The sequence below is a fragment of the Ursus americanus genome, chromosome 20 (genome assembly GCF_024610735.1).
Source record: "Ursus americanus isolate L20-20 chromosome 20, mUrsAme1.1.p, whole genome shotgun sequence".
NCBI lineage: Eukaryota > Metazoa > Chordata > Mammalia > Carnivora > Ursidae > Ursus > Ursus americanus.
The window spans coordinates 58,969,145-58,991,212 of NC_142146.1; the positions used below are offsets into that span (position 1 = coordinate 58,969,145).

Below are 22,068 nucleotides of genomic sequence, written 5' to 3' on the forward strand. Positions count from 1 at the left end.
TCCAAAATATAAATAAGTTGAATTATCTTAATCAAATGATAAAAAATTCTTTCTTCACAAAGAATAAGTTATTTAAAAACTCTAGAAAATGTTTTAAAAGTGAAAACTATAAAAGTCATAGTTCAAATATAACATAACCTAACATAGCAGGATTTTGAATATTTGAAGGTAAGGAAAGAGGGAATTATTGATAGTCATGCTAGATACATAAACTTAGATGTATCTATGTCTTCATATGAGCTCAATCAAAAAATACTCTGAGGTTAGTAATATTTATACTTCCAATATACTGTTTAAGCTTTATTCATTGGTATTAAATTTTCAGAAGAAAATAAAGGAGGAAAAAACATAATAAGGTTTACCAAGAAAATATGGTATAGGGTTCTACGGCAGGTTTTACAACCTAAACCACTCCCATTCAAAATACACAGCAATACTGTATAAAAGAAAAAAATCCTAGGAGGAGAAGTGAACTCAGAAAAAAGAAATTTACTCAAACCAGTGCATAAGAGGGAACTGCTGGCCAGTCATAAGAGGACTTTGAAACTGCCAGTGTCATCAGAAAAACTGCAGAAACCTCTGATCAAACGACAAGAATTCTAACAAGACACCCTGACAAGAGAAAAGGCTTTGGCCGTGCACAGTATGGGGAGACAGGCTTAAGATTCTGCAAACTGTGGAGGGTCACAATGAGTTAGTGAAAACGGGCCAGATGCTATCTACAGATGCACACAGACAGTTGTTGGCATGGGACATGAGTGGATGTGCAAGTCTTCCTGTAGTACCTGTAACCAAAGGACCAGCCTTATGTGGAGTTCGAATTTACATCATTTCATTACACAAAAGCCTAGAGAAAGCAAAAGCAAATTCTCACTGTAGAGAGACACTCTCAAACACAGCCTCAGAGAATTCTGAGAAAACGTGGAAACAACAAATAGTAACAGTAGAATTAAACGAGGGAATGCTAGCCAGAGGTAAATTGATACATAATTTTAACCTTACTGGTCATATAACCTTGAGAAAGTAACATAACTCCAGTGCTATTTTTCTCATCTGTAAAAAGAAGGGGGATAATAATATCATCACCATTTGGAATGCCTTAGTTATGCATTCCATCAAACATTCATTCAACAAATGCTTCTTTGAAGAGTAATGCTTTCCTGACACCGCTGAAGGCACTAGAAAGATATTAATAAACACAAGATATAAGTATCTTGCCTTACGGAGCTACCACTTTTTGGATCATGTTTTATTTTGGAATTAGACATCAACAAAGGCATGGTATGATTTGGATGATAATGCATGTCTAGAAGACAAGCCCTTTTCAATACGGTAATCAGAAGTCTTTCCAGAGGAGACAGTAAGCAGGCAGAAACCTGGAGGAAGAGAACTGAATCCTGTAAAGATCTGGGGAAAGAAATTTCTGGGAAGAGGGATCAAGTATAAAATCCCCAAAGTAGAAGGGGCTTGGGACAGTGAGGCCATGGTCTCGTGAAAGAGTGGTGGAGTTGACATCAGACAACAGTTAGGCATAGTCCAGGTATTCAGGCTTTATATCTGTGTAAGTAGCTTTGATTTAAAACTAAGCTCAAGGGGAGACATTTGAAGGTTTCAGGCAGGAATGATGAGAGCACTTAAAAAAAAAAATTCAGTGGCTGAATAAAAGAGATAATGCATAATTGCTTAGCCCAGATTTTGGCAAAGAATAAGCAGTGAGTAATCGATGACTATTATTGTTGTTAATTATATTTAACTGCCTGTGAAGCAGAACCTGATATGTAAAGAATTTATTTCTTTCTTGTCTTATATCATTGGTCACGTCCTCTCTGACAGTTGTACCACAGATCCTGCCTATTCCCGCTTCACTTCCACAAATTTATTGTTTCAAGGCCGAAAGCAGAGTTGATCTGAAAGTTTTCAGTGGACAATAGAGAGTATTTTAGCTATAAGAAACTAGAGCATTAGCTAGTCTCCAGAGGGTCTGAGGAAACAAGAGGTAACCATATTGCCCAAGCACAGAGATTAGTGATTCCAGGGATGAATTGCTACATTACCTTAAAGACAACATCCGTTAAAGCTACTGTGCCCATTAAACTCAGATTAATGGCATGAGGCTAGCAGAAAGGAGGGGAGACAAGAAGAGAACTAGGCCTATTGATTTCTTTGCAAGATTGTAAATTGAAAAAAATACTGGAGATGAATGGTTCTAAATCGCCCATGTTTACTTACACAGCATCTCTTCACATTCAATAGAAGGTTGCTTTGCTTACCTTAACCAATGCAGAAATAAATGTCAAGTGCTAGGCATTTTTAATTTCCTCCTTCAAATCTAACACAAACTGTTTTGTTTAGAGGCAAGTCTGATTATCTACGGTAGGGGCTTCCTTTTCGATAGTTTATAAAAGGGAGATCTGCTCCAAAAAAAGAAGTATGTGTTTTGTTTGTTTTGTTTTAGTTTACCATTCACCCTCTTTGTCTTTTTCTCACCTGAAATTATGCTTTATCCAAAGGTGTTTATTCTCAGACTTCACTCCAATAAAGAAAATTTTATCAGTTGTTTTTCCTGAAATCTGCTAGTGCTTAATTGGTTTTATGAGCAAGCCATCACATGAAGGATATGCTTTAAAATCAATATAACATAAAAGATATCATTTCTATTTCCACTTTGCCAAATAAATTATTAGTTACGATACTGAAATTATCACCATTGTTTATGCATATTTAATGAGGACATGTGAGACACATAATGCTAGCATAAACCCATTGGCTTATACGTAAAATTTAATTTTGTCTTAAGTTTGCAGAATCCCAGGCACAAATCCCATTTGCAGTTATTTTCATATTAAGTTCTGCTAGTTCCATGGAACACCCCCAAATATGGCTGCATAAAATGAAGAGAAGCAGTGCTCTGAGAAGCAAAATTCCATTTCATTGCCTGTACCTAAAACAGTACAGCTTTCCTTTAATTCATTTGAAATACTGGGTTTCAGGAAGATTCTTCAGGAACAAAAGATTCAATACTTTAAAAAAAAGGACAGAATTTGAACACTGTTATTATATACTAATTTGCAGAAGCTAATTAGGATGATTAAAAAGAAATCATCTTTGATAGTGTGCAGATCTAATGAAGCTCCTTATGTGATAAGACTATAGTAGGCCTTAAAAATGACCATGTTAATTTTAGCTTTGCCTGGAGCTCGGTCAGATTTTAACTAGGAATTTTGTTTCCATTCCTCTTTCCTAGACGCATATCCAGCACACACACACATACATGCAAAACTTCACTTAAGAGATCTATAAAATTTTATTACTGTGGATTTAACAGTAAAGAAATTATTTCATATATGTACACCATACCATGTATGTATACCATGCCTGTATAGCATATCTCAGGTATGTGTACATCCCAGTCCAGTGACTTAGTGCAGTGACTTGACACCGTTAATAACCAAGTCTTTGCACTCTTCACTAGATCACCACCATTCCAATGACAGCCGCAGACTAGGAGTCCCCAGGATGACTGAGGGCTATCGCAATTCCACACACCACACCACATGGGAAGCAGAGAAAAGCATCTCCTTCCATACCTCTTTTTTTAGAGTAAGAGAGGCATATTTAGCAGTGTTCCAAGATTCCCTTCAGACATTAATGTAAATGTTATCAAATACCCATTCCTAGACAAAGTATTGGCAAGGGAAATGGAATTGCCAGAGCCTAGTGAAAAGTATGATCACATGAGAATGGCAGACTATCAGAATTAAATTAGGGTTACATTAAGAATTTTAAAAGTTAGACTGGAAGAAGTTACCTCTAAATATCAAGTAGACAAAAAAGGAGCCTGTTAAACAAATATAAAAGTAAAATTTAAGTCATTACAACCTTCTTCCAGGAAAGCACTAATAGTCCATTAAAATAAAATTAGGGTATAGAATCACAGATCTCTGATCTAATACCTAGTCTGGCCAAATCAATTTCAAGAAGGCCTAGAATGTACTTCTCTGCACATAAAGTTAAACAAAGATATGTCCATGATTAACATCCATTTTAAGTATTACTTATATTCTCTGAAATAAGCAGTCACTTAAATTTTACACACACACACACACACACACACACACACACAAATTCTGGTTTCTTTAGAAATACTTTAATATGTTTTCCAAAGATTTTATCTCCCTCATTGGTGCTGCTCCTGTTCTCAACCATAAAACACCCCTGATATTACATAAACCCTTTCAGCAAATAGAGTTTTAAAAATCAAGAAAGTGCCAGAAATAAACATAAGTAGCATGTGTTTTGTTAGTTGTTTGTTTGAGCTGCATTTGGCTTCCAAAAATAAATTCTCCACTGAACACTTCGGAAGCTTCTTCATTATCTTACACATATTGTCAAGATTGTGAAAAGTCTTATAACCTAACAAGATAACCTGCCAAAGTTCCATAGAAGAAACTAGCTGAAGAAATAAGAGTCTGGGGATGGAAATAATAGATTTTATTTCTTAAGTACAACAAATGTCCTTTGCTGCAACCTATTTCCATCCTTCCCCTGCCCCTCCCAGTTCTCAGGGACAACAGAAACAGATGCAGAGAGATGCCTGTATACGCAGCGGGTTGCATTACAGGAGAGGAATCCTGAGCACAGGAAAACCTAAATTTTTATAGTAGGCAGTAACATGCTGGCCCTGTGATCCAGAGAGAGGTGTTTTTATTATACTGGACAAAAAGCAAACCTGACATTTGTTTGGAGAAAGACACTGTTTTCCCAAACTGTAAGCAAACCTGTCATTTGCTCCAGAAAGAGATACAATCTTCACTTCCATGACTGTTCACTATACACATATCCTTGGAAAACTTTGTTCAGAATAAGTGGAAGTTAATGCCTTGCTCACAAGCATGCAGAAATGTGAGAAATCTATGGAGAACTGTCGTTCGATATTCTTTTTTTCACATTTGCTGATGAGTGTTCAAAAATATCCACTTGAGGGGCGCCTGGGTGGCACAGCGGTTAAGCATCTGCCTTCAGCTCAGGGCGTGATCCCAGCGTTATGGGATCGAGCCCCACATCAGGCTCTTCCACTGTGAGCCTGCTTCTTCCTCTCCCACTCTCCCTGCTTGTGTTCCCTCTCTCGCTGGCTGTCTCTATCTCTGTCGAATAAATAAATAAAATTAAAAAAAATATATATCCACTTGAGAAATTACACCGGTTTACTTCAGGGACCAAGAATCATGGAAATTAAAAATAATTGAAAAAAATAAATTGAGATCCCTATATAAGAATGAAGCTTTATGTTAAGTTCCAATGGAATTAAGCCAAAACTTTAGTTTTATTTATTTACTTAGAAATGTAAAGATTCCCTGCTTCTCTAGTAAAGTTCTTATCTTCATAAAGGGTCTTGTGAGCAAGCCAAGATATGCTGGTCTTGCATTCTTGTAGTGACAATAATGTACAATAGAAAATAAGACTCCAAAGCTCTTTTATCATTTATGATGACAGATTGAGAGCAGCTGCAAGCACGAAGCTGACAATTCTGCCTAGGATGATGTACAGCAGAAACCAAAATGATCCTAAGATGCATTAACTTTATAATAATATACAGTGACCGTTACTGATTAGGAATGCAAGATGCTTGTGATAATATATGGGGGAAGGGATGGTTCAAAACCAAGAGTACACTATGTATTGGTGTGTTAACTTAGGACCACAGATCTTATACTCACAGAAAAGGAAATTATTGGCTATTTTACTCATAGAATAGTAGGCTGCTATATGTAAATTTCCTGGGGAAACATATAATTTTAATTTTTTATAAATACATGCAAACATATATTTTACTTGACAAACATATTATGCAATAATGATATCCAAAGATCAAAAGCAGAGTATAATAAAAGGGGACAAAAAGACTGAAAGGCAACCAACATTTTTTTCCCGTTTGTTAACTCAGAGATGTTTGGACATTGTAGAAACAAGGCACATCATAAAGAGTCATGGCTAAACAAGGCTACTCATAAACCTTAAACCAGCAGATGTAGCAGGAAAATCCAGCTCATCAAGTGGGGATGCTTTCAAATTGCTCCTCTCATCTGTTATAACTTCTTTGGTGCTTAAACATGTTTAAATTAAAATCATATGCTAATTGACTTTAAGATCTTAGAGATAATCTAGTTTAGTTTCTTTATCAGTGAGATTCAGAGTATAGAGATGGGCTAAAAAATATTTATTGAGTACTACTACATGCCAAAGATTATGCTGGGGACTTCATACACATTGTCATATTTAGTCTCCCATGATACCTGAGAGAACAGACTTATCACATTCTCATAGGAGGAAGAAATAGATATGTTGTTTTACTACATATTGATATCAAAATGAAGCAAGATTTTAACAATATTAACATTAGAATTAATCACTCATTTATGAAAATAAGTAATTCTTAAATTGAGATCTTAGCATGATGTAAAATAACTTCTGAGAACTGACAAAACCCAATTCTAGTTCAAATACAGTAGGCATTTTCTTTTTCTCTTCCATTGTTTGAATTAACCATCCCATATTAATCTATAATGGTGCCTCTTTAGCTACCACCCTCTTTACTCTCTTCCTCAAAAGCCATAATTCTTCAAAGAGTGATCCTCAATCTATTCCACCCACACATCTATTACATAGGAACTGTTGAGTTGGGAAATTGATCCCAGCTCCAGGAATAGGCCCTATTACATCTGAGCCAAGTAAGGAATCACCACCAACCTCCTACCCCACCCCATTGACTCAGAGGTAACCCAAAGCATTCACTAGTCCCTATTATGATTCAGAAAATGGCACATGATCTAAGTTGACTCAAACAAACTGAAAGTTAGGGTCTTTTGATGATAGTTGAATTATTCTATTTATTTCTAGTTAATACAAAAAAAGGCAAAGTATAGCCTTGATTGCTATTGGCAGAGACCAGCCTTAAGATAAAGCTAACAATACAGACAGAAGAGTGGGAAGAATGACAGTTGATGATTTCATCACATAGTTACTGGACAAATCAAGCCTTGTTCACTCATTATTTATAGAGATCCATTATAAGGAAGCCAATCCATCTTTTTAAATTAGCTAATACATTTTTAAGGTTGAGTTTTCTGTGACTTGCTGTCAAAAATAAACCTAATTAGTAACTTCTGTGATTTACTTACACTGTTTTTCTTCTCTATCTCTAGTAGATAAAAATTTCCACGTGTAATGCCAAGTGCCCCAAAGGTATCATGCTCTAAACATCATCCCTACTCTTTTCCTTGAACTCATTCTTGTAATTCCTTTCTTGATAAATGTTAATATAACCATAAGGTAATTCTTGATTCCTTCCTCTTCTTCATAACTCAAATTCCTTCAGTCATCAAATGTATATTCTTTCTCCATTTTTGACATCCCTTTTATTCTGTGCCTAACTTTTTAAAAATAGAACTTTAACTAGTTCTGAAATCTCACCTATGCTCTAATTTCAATGGAAATTCATTAAGGAACAAAGAATTATACTTTTCATAGGTTAAACAAAAAACAACATGTCATGAAAAGAGTTACAGTGGTGAAAAGTAATTCAGGAAGAATATACAATTTTATATTTACATGAAATTGGATTCAAGACCTAAATATGAGACCTGAAAACATAAAACTCCTAGAAGAAAATATAGGCAGTAATTTCTTTGACATCAGCCATTAAAACATTTTTCTAGATATGTCTCCTGAGGCAAAAAAAAAAAAAAAAAAAAGGCAAAGTTTAACTATTGGAAACACATCAAAATAAAATAAAAAGCTTTTGCATGGTGAAGGAAACCATTAACAAACAACAAGGAAACCTACTGAATTGGAGAAGATACTTTCAAATGATATATCTAATAAGGGGTTAATACCCAAAATATATAAAGAACTTATAAAACTCAACACTAAATAGTAATAATTATCCAATTAAAAATGGGCAGAGAACCTGAACAGACATTTTTCCAAAGAAAACATACAAATGGTCAACAGACACATGATAAGATGCTACAAATCACTAGGAAACGGGAAAATGCAAATCAAAACCACAATGCTGTATCACTTCACACTTGTCAGAATAGCAAGAATCAACATAACGAGAAATAAGAAGTACTGGCAAGAATGTGGGGAAAAAGGACCCTCATGCACTACTGGTAGGAGTACAAAGTGGTGCAGCTACTGTGGAAAACAGTTGGAGGTTCTTCAGAAAGTTAAAAATAGAAATACCGTAAGATCCAGTAATTCCACTACTGGGTATTCACCCAAAGAAAACGAAAACACTAATTTAAAAAAAATATATGTACCCTTGTGCTTATTTCAGCATTATTTACAATAGCCATAATATGGACGCAACCCAAGTCCATCGATAGATGAATGGATATTACATCTCATTACATACACACACACGCAGTGGACTATTAACCATAAAAAAAAGAGAGAGATCTTGCCAAGTACATGGATACACCTAGAGGGCATAATGCTAAGTGAAATAAGTCAGACAAAGACAAGTACCGTATGACTTCACTCATAGGTATAATTTAAGAAAAAAAATGAACAGTGGAAAAAAGACACACACAAAAAAAACACTTTTAAAAGAAAAAACGTGGTTGCCAGAGGGGAAGCCGATGGGGGGATGGGAGAAAAAGAGAAAGGTGATAAAGTGTATATCACATATGATGATCACTGGGTAATGTATAGAATTGTCCAATCATTATATTGTGCACTTGAAACTAACATATCATTGTATATTAACAATACTTAAACTTAAAAAAGGAGACAGTTTTACAAAATTCTGAATTTAGAAGTTAAATCATATTAATACTGCAAGTGAAATTAGCACAATACACACATATGATAAACACTAATTATTTAAGTGAATTTAAAAACAAAAATATAAATTTGCATTTAGTTTATATTTCAGCATGAGAATAATTAAAGAAATCAAATTATGAATCTTGAGATTTTAGGACACATAGACCAGGGCTCAAACGCTATCTCTATGAAATAGAAATTTCAGGATCCTATGCTCTTGGAGGCCAGTTTTCTTCATGAGAAAATACTTTATAGTTTGATATATTGTTGAAGATGTATTATATAATAGATGCTTAATACATAATATATTTAGTATGCATTCAGTAAATAATAGTCATAGCAGAAATAATACTAAAAATACTTAACAGACATATAGAAAATGGGACAAAATAAAAACTTGGTTTATAAGCTTAATGAAAGATGAATCAATAAAGTGAAATCACAGTACATAAATTTTCAACAATGCTGTTGTATTGTTTCATTCTTGCATTTTAGCATGGTGCTTACAACCCTTTGATTAGACAAACTCTTCATGTTTTTACTAAGGGTGTTGCCATTATACTTAATTGGTTTTACAACTGCTAAATAACGCCTATTGGGACATCACTTTCTTGATGAGATAAGCTGCAATCTTAATGTGCCCTTAATCACCTTCTTCTTAGAAAGGCTTTCCAGATCCTTTGGCCTTGTTTCTGTGACATTGGATAATTAGTTGGAAAGGAAGTGGAGAGATGTGTATCGGTGCCAATTAACCCTGGCGCTTGGTGAGTTTAATTTCATAGACTATCTAGAAAAGAATATTACCTGATTTAAGCAGGAAATCTTTCCTATTTCTTTATTGAATTATTAATCTTATAGTTACTAAGTCTTTAGTTTTGTTCCACAAACTATAGATTAAAATATGTGTGTATATATTTACCTACAAATAGATATATAAAAATAGATTACATATATATAAACTATGGTTAAAGTATATATTATATATAAAAATAAAATAAATAGTATGTTATATGTAATAAAATATATATGTATATAATATTAAAATAATATATATTATATATGTGCATATATATCCTTGACCTCATGGAGCTTCAGTTAAATGGGAAAGAGGGATGTTAAATAAACAAGCGAATATATATAATTACAAATTTTTATAAGTGATAGAAAATAAATCATGCATTTGTATTAGCGAGTACAACAGGAGAATCCATATTTAGGGAGAGCTTAGGGAAACACCTTTTTAGAAGACCTACTATTTTAGGCTGAGATATGAAAGCAGGGTGGAGAGAACATTCTAGATGAAGAACAAAGCACAGGGAAAGGTCCATGAGGTGGGAAAAGTCTTGCTTCACCAGTTGGATAAGCTTTGAGAAGACGATCAAGTCAGGAGTAAGTCAAGGAAAGAGGCCCAGTAAAGGGCAGGCAAGGGTGCTAAATAGGATAGTAAGTGCATTGGGAAGCCACGGAGGACTTTAAGTAGAAAAAGTTATATTATCTAATTATTTAAATTTTAAAAATAACATTCTGGCTGACCTGTGGAAAAATTATTATAAAATGGCAGGAGTGCAGGCAGGAAACCATTTTTGGAGGCTATTTCAGTAAACCAAGCAAGAGATCATGTGGTTTTCCTCTCTTCAGGGTTTATTCATCTTTTTATGAATGAATGCTCTTTCCTGGCCCACAGCACCACCGAGAAAATGCAAAACTAATTAGACCCTGGAAAGGCTTCTGAAAATCTCTTGCATGCTCCTCCAACTGTGTCTTGAGTGATGAGGAATTTAAGGATATTCTTCTATATCCTTGTCTTTAGTTCAGAGAACCTTCCTTTTCAGAGTGCGAATAAGGCAAAGAAATGTGTATCTTGAGGCACATTAGACAGAGATACAGATCTCTGGGAACACGTTCTATTGTTAACCTTCTTTTATTATGTAATCTCAAGTTGTCCATCTAGGTTAGAGTTAAAATGCAGATCTCCCATTTTGCTCTCTTCCACCTACGTTTTTTTTTTTTTTTTTCCAGGAGACCTAGGCTCTAGTTCTGGTTCTGTTCCTGAATCAGAATCCTATATCAAATCACAAAATTTGGGGGGGATTTCATTTCAGCTTGTGATGCAAAATACAGAATTTAGTTTTGAGATATGAACCTGGTTCAAATCTCAGTGTTTGTGCTTATTAGCTGTGTGACCCTGGAATTGTTACTGAACTCCTGTAAGGAGTTCAATCTCTCAAGATTGTTGTATATTGATATATAAAATCCACTCATTATATATTACATATTAGGTGCTCAAATATCCGTAGCTATTCTTATTTTAAATAAAAACAACATATTTTCTCCCAACTTGAAAGAATGTATGTGAAAGCATTTAAAGTGCAAATATTTTAAATTAACACTTCACTCATTCATTCAATCAGTCATCCATCAGTCAGGGTGCAACGGGTATGAAACAGCCACCACAAGGAAGGGAGTATGCTAGACTGTGGGGGAAGGAATTGTCATAATATAGATCCCGACCTCCAATAGTGTAAAATTCAGCAAGTTTCCAGAAATGAGAATGTTAGGAGTTTCGAAGGACAAGTGGGCTTTTTCCTTTCTGGAGCATTCAGAGACGGCTACTTAGAAGAGATGGAGACTAGAGGAAGACGTTAATGAATAGATATTCCAGCCAAAGGAAAAGGTGTGAAGACAAGTGGAGTGGCTGTCACCGGCAGGTTCTATTTAGGAAGGCAATAAATAAACAAGCACAGGAAATGAATACACTCATTTGTTTAGGTTATATTTGAATTTCCCTAATTCTATCCTTCTATTAGCCCTGGAAAGTATGCATTTTCACATAAAATTTATAGATGAGAAAAAATAAGGCTTGGAAGTTTCAGAACTCATCCAACAAGTAAATGGAAATTATAACTCAAGTCTCAGTATGTCTAGATCCAAGGAGTGTTTTCCATGTTCTTTTCATTATACCATCTTGTCTTTTGATTTTTCATTTAACAACCTACTTTATAACTAACATATTACAGCAGAGAAGTTCTATTCAGGAAGCAAAACTGTATTAATCATATCCACATAGAGTCCTTCCCCTATTAAGCATTAAACTAATGAAAAGACTTTCTCTTTTATGTTGATACTTCTTGAAGCCAACTTTACTGGATATCCATAAAGGTGACACTCTTCAGATCATACCATACAAATGCATGAAAATGTCTCAATAACATTTGTCTGTGCTACTGTGATGTTATGGAGAAATCATCAATTATATCCTCAAGTCTATTGAAAGATACTCTTTTTTTTTTTTTTAAGATTTTATTTATTTGACACAGAGAGAGAGGGATCACAAGTAGGCAGAGCGGCAGGCAGAGGGAGAGGGAGAAGCAGGCCCTGAGCAGAGCAGAGAGCCCAACGCAGGGCTTGATCTCAGGACGCTGAGATCACGCCCTGAGCCGAAGGCAGACGCTTAACTGATTGAGCCACCCAGGTGCCCCTATTGAAAGGTACGCTTGAGCCAGTACAGTGGCTCCTCAACACATCCTACATGAACTTTGGGAGAGGGAGTGGATTTCCCTGAGACTCCTCTGTTTTACCGCTTATTCTAAACAGCACAATGGAATGATTCTCTCCTTGCTAATACAGCATGTAAAATCTCGTGGCTGAGTGCCACAGTATTTGGGAAAGAACTTTGCCAATCTAGGGCTCTCAAATCAAAGCTGGCTCTTTGTATTTTGCTGAATTGTTACTCAACTTCAGAAAGATAGTTTAAGATATGATTAGGAGTTAAATTATCATCACCATTGCCACCCTGTCTATCCTTTCATAAACATAAAAAACCCATAACTCATCCTCTCTATGAGGAGTCAAAGGAGCACTAGGGAAAACGCAGCTCGCTGGAGCCATTTGAACAATGACTGTAAAAATAACATCTGTTCCTTGTTTTCATGCTAAATGTATTTTTTAATTCACTGCAGGGGACACTACTGGCAGCAGTCAGTGTAATTTATCTAAATCTTTAATACTCAGTGTTTTATTCAGGAACAGAAATATATTTGCTTTCTAAAGAGCATCAAGAGTAAATGTTAAGGGATTCTTTTTAATATTGTAGGATTATGAGCAGGTATTGAAGCAATCGGTTGTGAATGTGTAACTATCAATCACTGCCATCATTAAATGAAATTGCCTCTGCCACACAAAAAGGACTTCTGTGTATGTGGCTGTGTGTGGATGGGTGTGGTGTATATATGGATATCAGTCGGATGTAATATATAAAAACATTTAAGACACGGCCAGATATAAAAAGGATCATTAAAAATCCTGAAATTTAACAAAATAAACATATGGAATATGAAGTTGGAATGTGAAAAAGTGATTCATTTCCTACTGAATTCCTCTAAAGGAAAGCTGCTCACATTTCCGAACTCAATGTTTACTGATGGGGGAGGGTTTTTTTTTTTTCAGATATGTTCAAATTTCTCTAGAATTTTAAACTTTTTTATAGGTCTCTCCATTATCTCTGTCCAACTATATTTTATTTTTATTTCAACACAAAATCTCCTATAGGAATCTCCTTCTCTTTACTGTGACTTGAATAGAGAATTAATCCTGACTTATACAAGTTCTCTTATTCTGAAATATCCTCCCCACTTTTCTGTAGGAACCTGATTCCACCCATCTCTGTATTCAGTTCATGAACAGACTGACTCACTCATTTCTCCACTGAAGCAAACAACATATATTAAGCACTCACTATATTCCAGGCATGAGAAGACTTGAGAAATAAGAAGTTTCCTTGGTAGTTAAGCATGATGAGGGAAAGAACTAGTAAGTGCCAAATCGTGAATGCCTGAGAGAACGTGGCATGTTTGGAGAAGCACAGAGTTTAAAGGAAGGAGTAGGATAGGGTTTTCAAATTAACTACCTGAGGGTCAGAGACCTGAATTTGTTATTTGTAATTTACCATCATATTTTGTTTGTTAATTTCTGTCTTGTGAATCCTTACACATTTAAAAATCCTCACTGTTTCAGTGTTGGTCATACATATGCATGTTCAGTCCTATAGTATGTGGAAAATAACAGGTGACCAAAGAAAAAAGCCAAAAAAATCAACCAGGAAAAGCCACTGTGGACACTTTGTCGCATATAATATTTGCCATGCTTGTGTATGTATGCTCGTTCATATGTCTGTTTTACGACAAGGTTATCTTATTTTGCAAACTTCTTGAACTTCTTTTTCTTTAACTTAACAACATATGTACGTGTTTTTCAATGGGATTAAGTCCCCTCTACATTTGTTCATGTTATCTTCTGATAACTTGATAAGATAATGTTCCTCATCCTCCTCTTAAGTAAACATAAACATTTATGCACAAAAAGTTATAATTTAAAGAGGGCTTCATACCTAATGATGTCTATTCATGAATCCCTTGATAAAAACCACTATTGTATGATACCATTTTAGTGACTAGTATGTGTATGTATAATATGCAGTAATCTATCTATATGCATACTTCACTTAATTTTTACCAAGCCACATATTTTTGAGGCATTTCAGATTTATCCATTTTAACCATTATCAAGCATTATAACCAATATTTTAGTAATTAATATTTGTTCTCATTCTGAGAGTCTTTGAATAAATTCTTAGGAGGCAATTTCTGAATCAAGAGTACACAAAGATATACAGCAAAGTGCAATCCCAAAATGATGTACAACCATTTTTACCAAATTTTCTTTTGAAAATATCAGCTGTGTCAGCTATATTAAGGGGGAGGAATCAAGGCAAGGATATTTTATTGATTCTGATATTTCAAAAGTCTATTATAAAATTCACAAGAGTAAATGACAATAACATAAGCAGGCAGAGACAAGAGAGAAAACTTTGCCTCCTCTTCCTATGGGTAATATTTCATAGAAGGGCTTCTTTCCCTTGGATCATTACAAGTTAAAAAATAAACAAATTCAGTGTCTTCTGAGTCACATTAATTACATGCCAGTAATTGGGAAATTGAAACATGTCAACTGTATGTATACATGATATAGAAACTATTAGATAACTCTTACACTGTTTGTTTTTTACTTATTAAGCCTTCTCTTTGGAGAAAATTGGTATCCTCTTCCTCAATTCACTTATTTATTCACTGAGTACATACCATGTCAGGCATTACACTAGGACTTCTGAAAGTTGTCAGTTTTTAGGTGGGATGTTTCTCTGGGGGCACTGCTATAACATTTGCCAACTATTGTTTTTATATGTAATTTCATCTTGAAAATATATTCCCTTATACTGAAATATGCATTTTTCTTCAGTTTATATTTTACATACATAACTCTTTACCATGGTATGTATGTTACCTATGACAGCTGTCACAAGCTATCAAAGATGATGGTTTAGTTTTTAAAGCTAATAGCTTTAAAGTAGTACTAACTTAAAAATAAATGTTGTAAACATCTATTTGTGCCTAGTGTCCTCTAAAGAAAGAATAAGGCACTATATTGTTTATATATGCTGTTTACTGAAATTTAAATAATTAATTGATCCATCATTTTAGAAACTCTGCTCAGCAGACAGCTTTTCAGACTGCCTTGAAGAGCACCTGTCAAACTGCCTGGGACCATGAAGTCACTGCTGGGCCACGTAATACGACCTCAGGAACTCCTCCTTCATGTTTTCCTCTTGTTCATCTGTTTCAGTAGCCATCGTTCACTGGCCCTCTTACTGTTTCCCTCACTGATTCTGCCTCAATGCTGTAAACTCTATAGTTCATTTCCTCCTCTCAGATAGGCAACCTGATTTCAAAATATCTACCTTGAGTCATTGATAAACATAATTTTCAGTATTTTTTTGCAGTCTCAATGAATAGATATTGTATATTCCCATGTCTGGTCTGTTTTCAAGGTACTCTCTAGCCAGACCTATGCTCTGCCTAAGCTTTCTTATCTTCCTGTCCTTTCCATCCTCTGTGGAGTTTCTCCTTTCTTGGAAAATATACATCAAATCCTTAATGAAGTTTTTATCCAGGAAACTGCCTCTACATATTCAAGTTCCACAATAAGTGACCGTGGGCTAGCTTCTGAGCTATAGCCCCTAAAACTATAAAACAAAAATGACACCTGCCTCCTATACTTATTGTATTAAAGGCCGTATGGTAGGAATTCCTATTATATAGTATGAACTTTAACAATGTTAACTTCCCTGTATACTGATTTACTGAATATTATTTTTTTATCAGATAATAAAAATGGCATAACACAATGCTATGTTGACAAAAGATGGGTTGATGTTTCTGTGACCACTCTCTGTAACAATTCAGGCTCTCTGAGTGAGGAAACCTTCATCACCAAGAAAGCCAGCTGGCTGTAATAAGAAAATCTACCGCCCATTAGAGAATTTTCCCTTAAGTGAGTTTGAGTCATGACTTGCTTCCTGGAGTGAATGGTGTCTTTTCTGCCCATCAGGACTTCTTTAACAATAGAAAGTTCTGTTAATGTTTACACTTCTTGCTGCCTCTAAAAAATATTCTGGATTTTCTGTGCTTTCATCTGTGGCCCATGACAAGTACTTTTATTTTTTAGATCAATGGCAAAGTTTATTTGAATTAAAGCAGAGAAGCAACCCCAGTAACCACCCCACTCAAACAATGCATAAATAATAATATTTCAAAAACTCAACTAGAGCCTGCGATTTTACTCAACCTAGACTTGGGAGCTGTGATCTTTGGATTTGTTACGCTGAAGGTATTGGCATATATTATCTTTTTAAGCATATATATATATATATTGAGAGAGAGAGGAGGACAATTCAGCAGATTGCTTTGAGGGAATGACCAAGATCTGAAGAATAGTTTCCCATTGGACTGATGGAAACTGTCCTGGCTTTTACCATAAATACTTTTTTGGTTTCAGTTATTGCATTATATTATATTTTTAGAGGGCTGAATGTGTTCTTTCATTTCAAGGAATCCCAAAAGAGAGAAATCAACTTTTACTGTTTGAGGTAAGGGATCAGGAGCAGACCTTTATCTCCTGACTGATATGGGATGACAAGCCACAAGTTAAATCAAAGAGCAAGCTAGTGTTTATTCTCTCAGCTGTAACACTTCAGCTTGTATTTCTCAACCCCTGTGGAGAGAACAAGGTCTGGCATCTACATGCATGAGAAATAAGAGAGCAGATGACTTCCTAGGGCTGACTGTGTTCCCTATCCAGAAGGCATGGGAATCACACTTTTTTTTTTGTTTTTTTGTATAAGCTAGACAAGTTACCTCTACCTTAATCTACTTGCAGTGAATGTTAACCCTCAAATAGCACTGAAAGTGGATTAAATGCTCCTCCCTTTTTAATTTATTTTCTAAGAGTCTCGGAGCCAACTTTAATGGACTCAAATGACAACTTTATAAAGACCTCAAAAATCCATTATTTTTCTTACATTTAAATGGAAGTTATTATTTTGGTTCTACATGGTTAGGGTTCGGAAAGTTGGTGAAATCCCTGAGATTGTATATATACATTTTCTCAAAAGAGGGCCCAAACTCTCATCAGACTCTCATGGGCACATGGCTACACAGCACTAAGAAACACAGCGTTAGTTGGCCTCTGTTCTGGTTGCATCGTTGTGTTATTCTACATTACCTTTAATTTTGTAAGCCAACATAAATATATTGACGAACAAAGGAAATTCACATGTTAAATAAAATATTTCAAGAAAATAAGGTGTCATGTTAAAAACTAAGGTACTGTTTTTCTTTTCTATCATACATATTTTTCTCACTGGAAATGATGATGACTGTATAAAGATCTGAAACTTCAGTCATCATCATTTCTTGTATAACTTCTTGTCTCAAGCCACCCATTTCTGAATTTTGGTACATTTCACATGGGCTCTCTGGATCCTTTCCACACATCACTGCCTGGAAAATATTTTAAAGTTTATTACAGTATTCTTGGAAATGAGAAGCAGCTGAAATAATTGGAATGTTCAACCTTTGCTTAATGACAGCCAATATCTCTAGAGTTAGACTTAATTGGGCAGGGTCCTGTAGCATGTATTAAAGGTGTGGATTTTGCTTCTGCTCCATATTATGGTTTCAATTTAATTGTTTTTTTATTTAACTGATGACACAGTTTTATCGGGAGATGTAATCTCAACTTAATAGTTTTCTGGCACTAACAAAGTGAGGTTATAATGCTCTGCTGCTGTCTCTTCTCCCTGACCTCTTGTCTTTCATTATCTCAAACTCCCTTTTATACACCTGATTGCCTGCCTTTCATACTCTGGTCACTAATGCAATTACTACCACAGTGTTTTTGTTCCCAGTACTCTTTTCTCACTATTCTTTGATAAACACTTTCATTTTCCGACATAAAACAGTCTCAGACACTTTCCCTATCCCTTCTCTTTATCTAAGCTTAGACCAAAATATCTGCAATTGGACGTAGTGTTCCCCCATTTGTCTCTACCTCTTACTGGATTTATACTTTTTGATATTGTGAGAAAAGGTTTTAGAACACTGAAAGGATAAGGAGTCTATTTCCTGATGAAGTTCAAACTCCATAGTGAGACTAATCAACAGTAAAACCCTCCTCACCACTCTTCCCATTCCACCATGAAAAATTGTTAGAAATACATCAAAAGTCAATACACGAGAAACAAATAAACAAATCAAAAAATGGGCAGAAGATATGAACAGACACTTTTCCAATGAAGACATACAAATGGCTAACAGACACATGAAAAAATGTTCAAAATCATTAGCCATCAAGGAAATTCAAATCAAAACCACACTGAGATACCACCTTACGCCAGTTAGAATGGCAAAAATAGACAAGGCAAGAAACAACAATTGTTGGAGAGGATGTGGAGAAAGGGGATCCCTCCTACATTGTTGGTGGGAATGCATGTTGGTACAGCCCCTCTGGAAAACAGTGTGGAGGTCCCTTAAAAAGTTAAAAATTGAGCTACCCTATGATCCAGCCATTGCACTACTGGGTATTTACCCCAAAGATACAGACGTAGTGAAGAGAAGGGCCATATGCACCCCAATGTTCATAGCAGCAATGTCCACAATAGCTAAATCGTGGAAGGAGCCGAGATGCCCTTCAACAGATGACTGGATTAAGAAGTTGTGGTCCATATATACGATGGAATATTACTCAGCTATCAGAAAGAACGAGTTCTCAACATTTGCTACAACATGGACAGCACTGGAGGAGATAATGCTAAGTGAAATAAGTCAAGCAGAGAAAGACAACTATCATATGATTTCTCTCATCTATGGAACATAAGAACTAGGATGATCGGTAGGGGAAGAAAGGGATAAAGAAAGGGGGGGTAATCAGAAGGGGGAATGAAACATGAGAGACTATGGACTATGAGAAACAAACTGAGGGCTTCAGAGGGGAGGGAGGTGGGGGAATGGGATAGACCGGTGATGGGTAGTAAGGAGGGCACATATTGCATGGTGCACTGGGTGTTATACACAACTAATGAATCATCGAGCCTTACATCGGAAACCGGGGATGTACTGTATGGTGACTAACATAATATAATAAAAAATCATTAAAAAAAAAAAAAAGAAATACATCAAAAGGAGTAACAAATGTCAGATATTTGGTGTGGTTTTGACAACCTCCAGACTGAGTAGACAAGATTAACAAAGCATGAATGCTCAAATTAAGGACCTCCATTCAACCTAAACCAAGCAGTCTCAATGAAAAGTCTTGGTTACATAAACCCAAAGCCCTAATTTAAGATGAATTCCAGCGTGTAGGCACCAAAACAGAGCTGAATAGACCAGAGAGATGGACAGAGGGCAGAGAATGATGAAGACAGACCAAAAGAAGCAAGGTACAACAGAGAACTGGGTGAAGAGCAGTAACAGAGATTAGCAACAGGGACAGAACAGAGAACCGCTGGGAATGCACAAATATACAACGTCAAGGAATAAATGGCTGATGACAGAAGAAGGATCTAAGGCAAAGCTTCTGAGCTGTTCTTTAGCAACTGTGTACTAGTGGTATAAAACCCCAGGTATTCCATGAATCAGCCTTGGTTCTGCTGATCTCTCTTCATATTGTCCAAGTTTGAGCTCCAGCACAAGGGACTTTTTCTTTTTCAAATACTGTACCTACCAGGAATCAAGAAGAATGTGAGATGCTAAACATGAGAAACTAACTTCCATTTCCACATCAGAAAAAAAAGAATTTGTAATATTGGGGTTCACTGAGGGAGCTAAGCATTATCTGTGCTCTCTATCTTCATACCAAAACTGGTAAAGTTCTATAGTCAGTGTTAAATATACTTTTTTGGTTGTTTTAGTTTGTTTTGTTTAATTAACATAATCCCCAGGGGGGAAAATGTGACAAACAATAAGGTAAGATAAAATGATGACAACTAAAATGAAAGAAATCTCTTTGTAATGGAAAATTTAGGAAAATATTGTTCCATATGTCAATAAAATACAATTATCAATGAAATAAAAAGTTTCTGTGAACTAGAAATTACCAAATTTGCCTCAAGAAAAAGCAGACAATTTTAATAAGACCCAATAACAAGGAAAGGAATTGAGAAAATTGTCAAGGGATTATTTTATAAAACTTGCTCTGTATTCAGATAGTTTTATCTGTAAATACTCTCAAAAACAAGTTACAGATACAGTGAAAGCTTTCAAGAATAAGGAATAACTCAAAAATCTATCCAATTCTGTCCATTTGGAAAACATAATAGATTCTAAGAACTAACAATGGTGGCATGAAAAAGTAAGTTATAGACAAGATACTTTTAGGCACAAAATGTGAAAGTCAAACAAAAATTAGAAAACAAGGATCAGTTGGAATCTTCCCAGCAAAAAATAAGAAAAAGATACTTTGGAAACTTTTACATGATCTATATTCTTCCACTTCTGTATATAGTTATGGACAAGTAGAAATAAATATGTTTATTACTGAAAGGGAATACGAAAAACTGGTGGCAAGTCCCCTAAATCCAATTTGTATCAGCATTAAGTGTGCTCTGGCAAGTAGCTTGTAATAATAAGCTCTGTGTGTGGAGCCCTGGTACTCCTTTGGCGTATACAGCCAAAGTGGGTGACTGGAAAAGCTGAAGAATAAGAAACCATTAGAACAAACAAACAAATAGGACAAAACATGTGTTTAATTCAACTGACTCCTTTTTAGGATTTATTTATAGAAAATTTAACATCTGTTAACTACGATGCATTTTTTCACATGTTAAAGCAGTGTTTTATGATATGCAATATCGAGCTAATGGACCATTTACAGCCATTGAGTCCAGTTAATGCAACGGCTGTATTGAAGCAAATAGAGAAACATGGAGACATGAAAATAACAGATCTCTACCCTCAAGACTTTAAACAGCTTTTCAGAGTGTTCCAAAGAATCTTGTAGGTGGCTATTTGATGACTGCATGGAAGAGATGATCATGTAGGGAACTTGACTGCCCACACGTGAGCTGGAGCCATTGATTTATCTGGAAATTATGGTACCAATGGAAGGGAACTAAGTTTGAAAAACTTCTAGGCTTTCAACAGAAGATAACTGTTCTTGTTTTGCAGATTGGTAATTTCTTCTGAAGGTGATACCTTTAGTAAGTTGGATAAAACCATGGCTGCTACTTTATTCACAAAAAATAAAATGAAAACTTCAGTTAAAAAAAAAGAAAACAAGGATCAATGGTTTATTTTAAAAGTCATCATTACCATGTAGCTTTTATGTGATGAATAAAAGCTTAAATAAAATGTTAGAATATGTAATAATACAGATTATCACATCAAGTAGCTTAATAAGGTTATTAATAGGAAGATCAGCTGAAAGACATAGGGATTATTTAACTCAATTCAATATTGCTGAGAAAAATAATATTTTAATTAGACTTTGAAGAGCACATCTGTAATTACGTAATTACGTAAACAATATTTATGACAAAACGTGACCAACAAAATGCAGTATTTAATGTTGACATTTGGGATATATGTGGCTTATATAAAGACTATTTAGGACAAAACATGACCACAAAATGTAGTATTTAATGTTGACATTTGGGAGACATGTTGCTTACAAAATGGGATACAAAACAGAAACATAAAATAAAGTTGTTAGATAGGAAGAGGTAAAATTATTATTTTCTCATATGATTGAACACTCATTAAGTTATTATTTGCAAATAGCATAATTCTATACCTAAATTTTAAAAAAATTAATTAAAAAATGATGAGGCTTAAAAAAATAGAATATAAA

At 35.0% G+C, this 22,068-nt stretch overlaps 1 pseudogene; it reads left to right on the top strand.

Moving 5' to 3' along the window:
* The first annotated feature begins 754 nt into the window (after positions 1–754).
* LOC148108445 (dimethyladenosine transferase 2, mitochondrial pseudogene) lies at positions 755–21,259 on the top strand (annotated as a pseudogene).
* Positions 21,260–22,068: the final 809 nt, after the last annotated feature.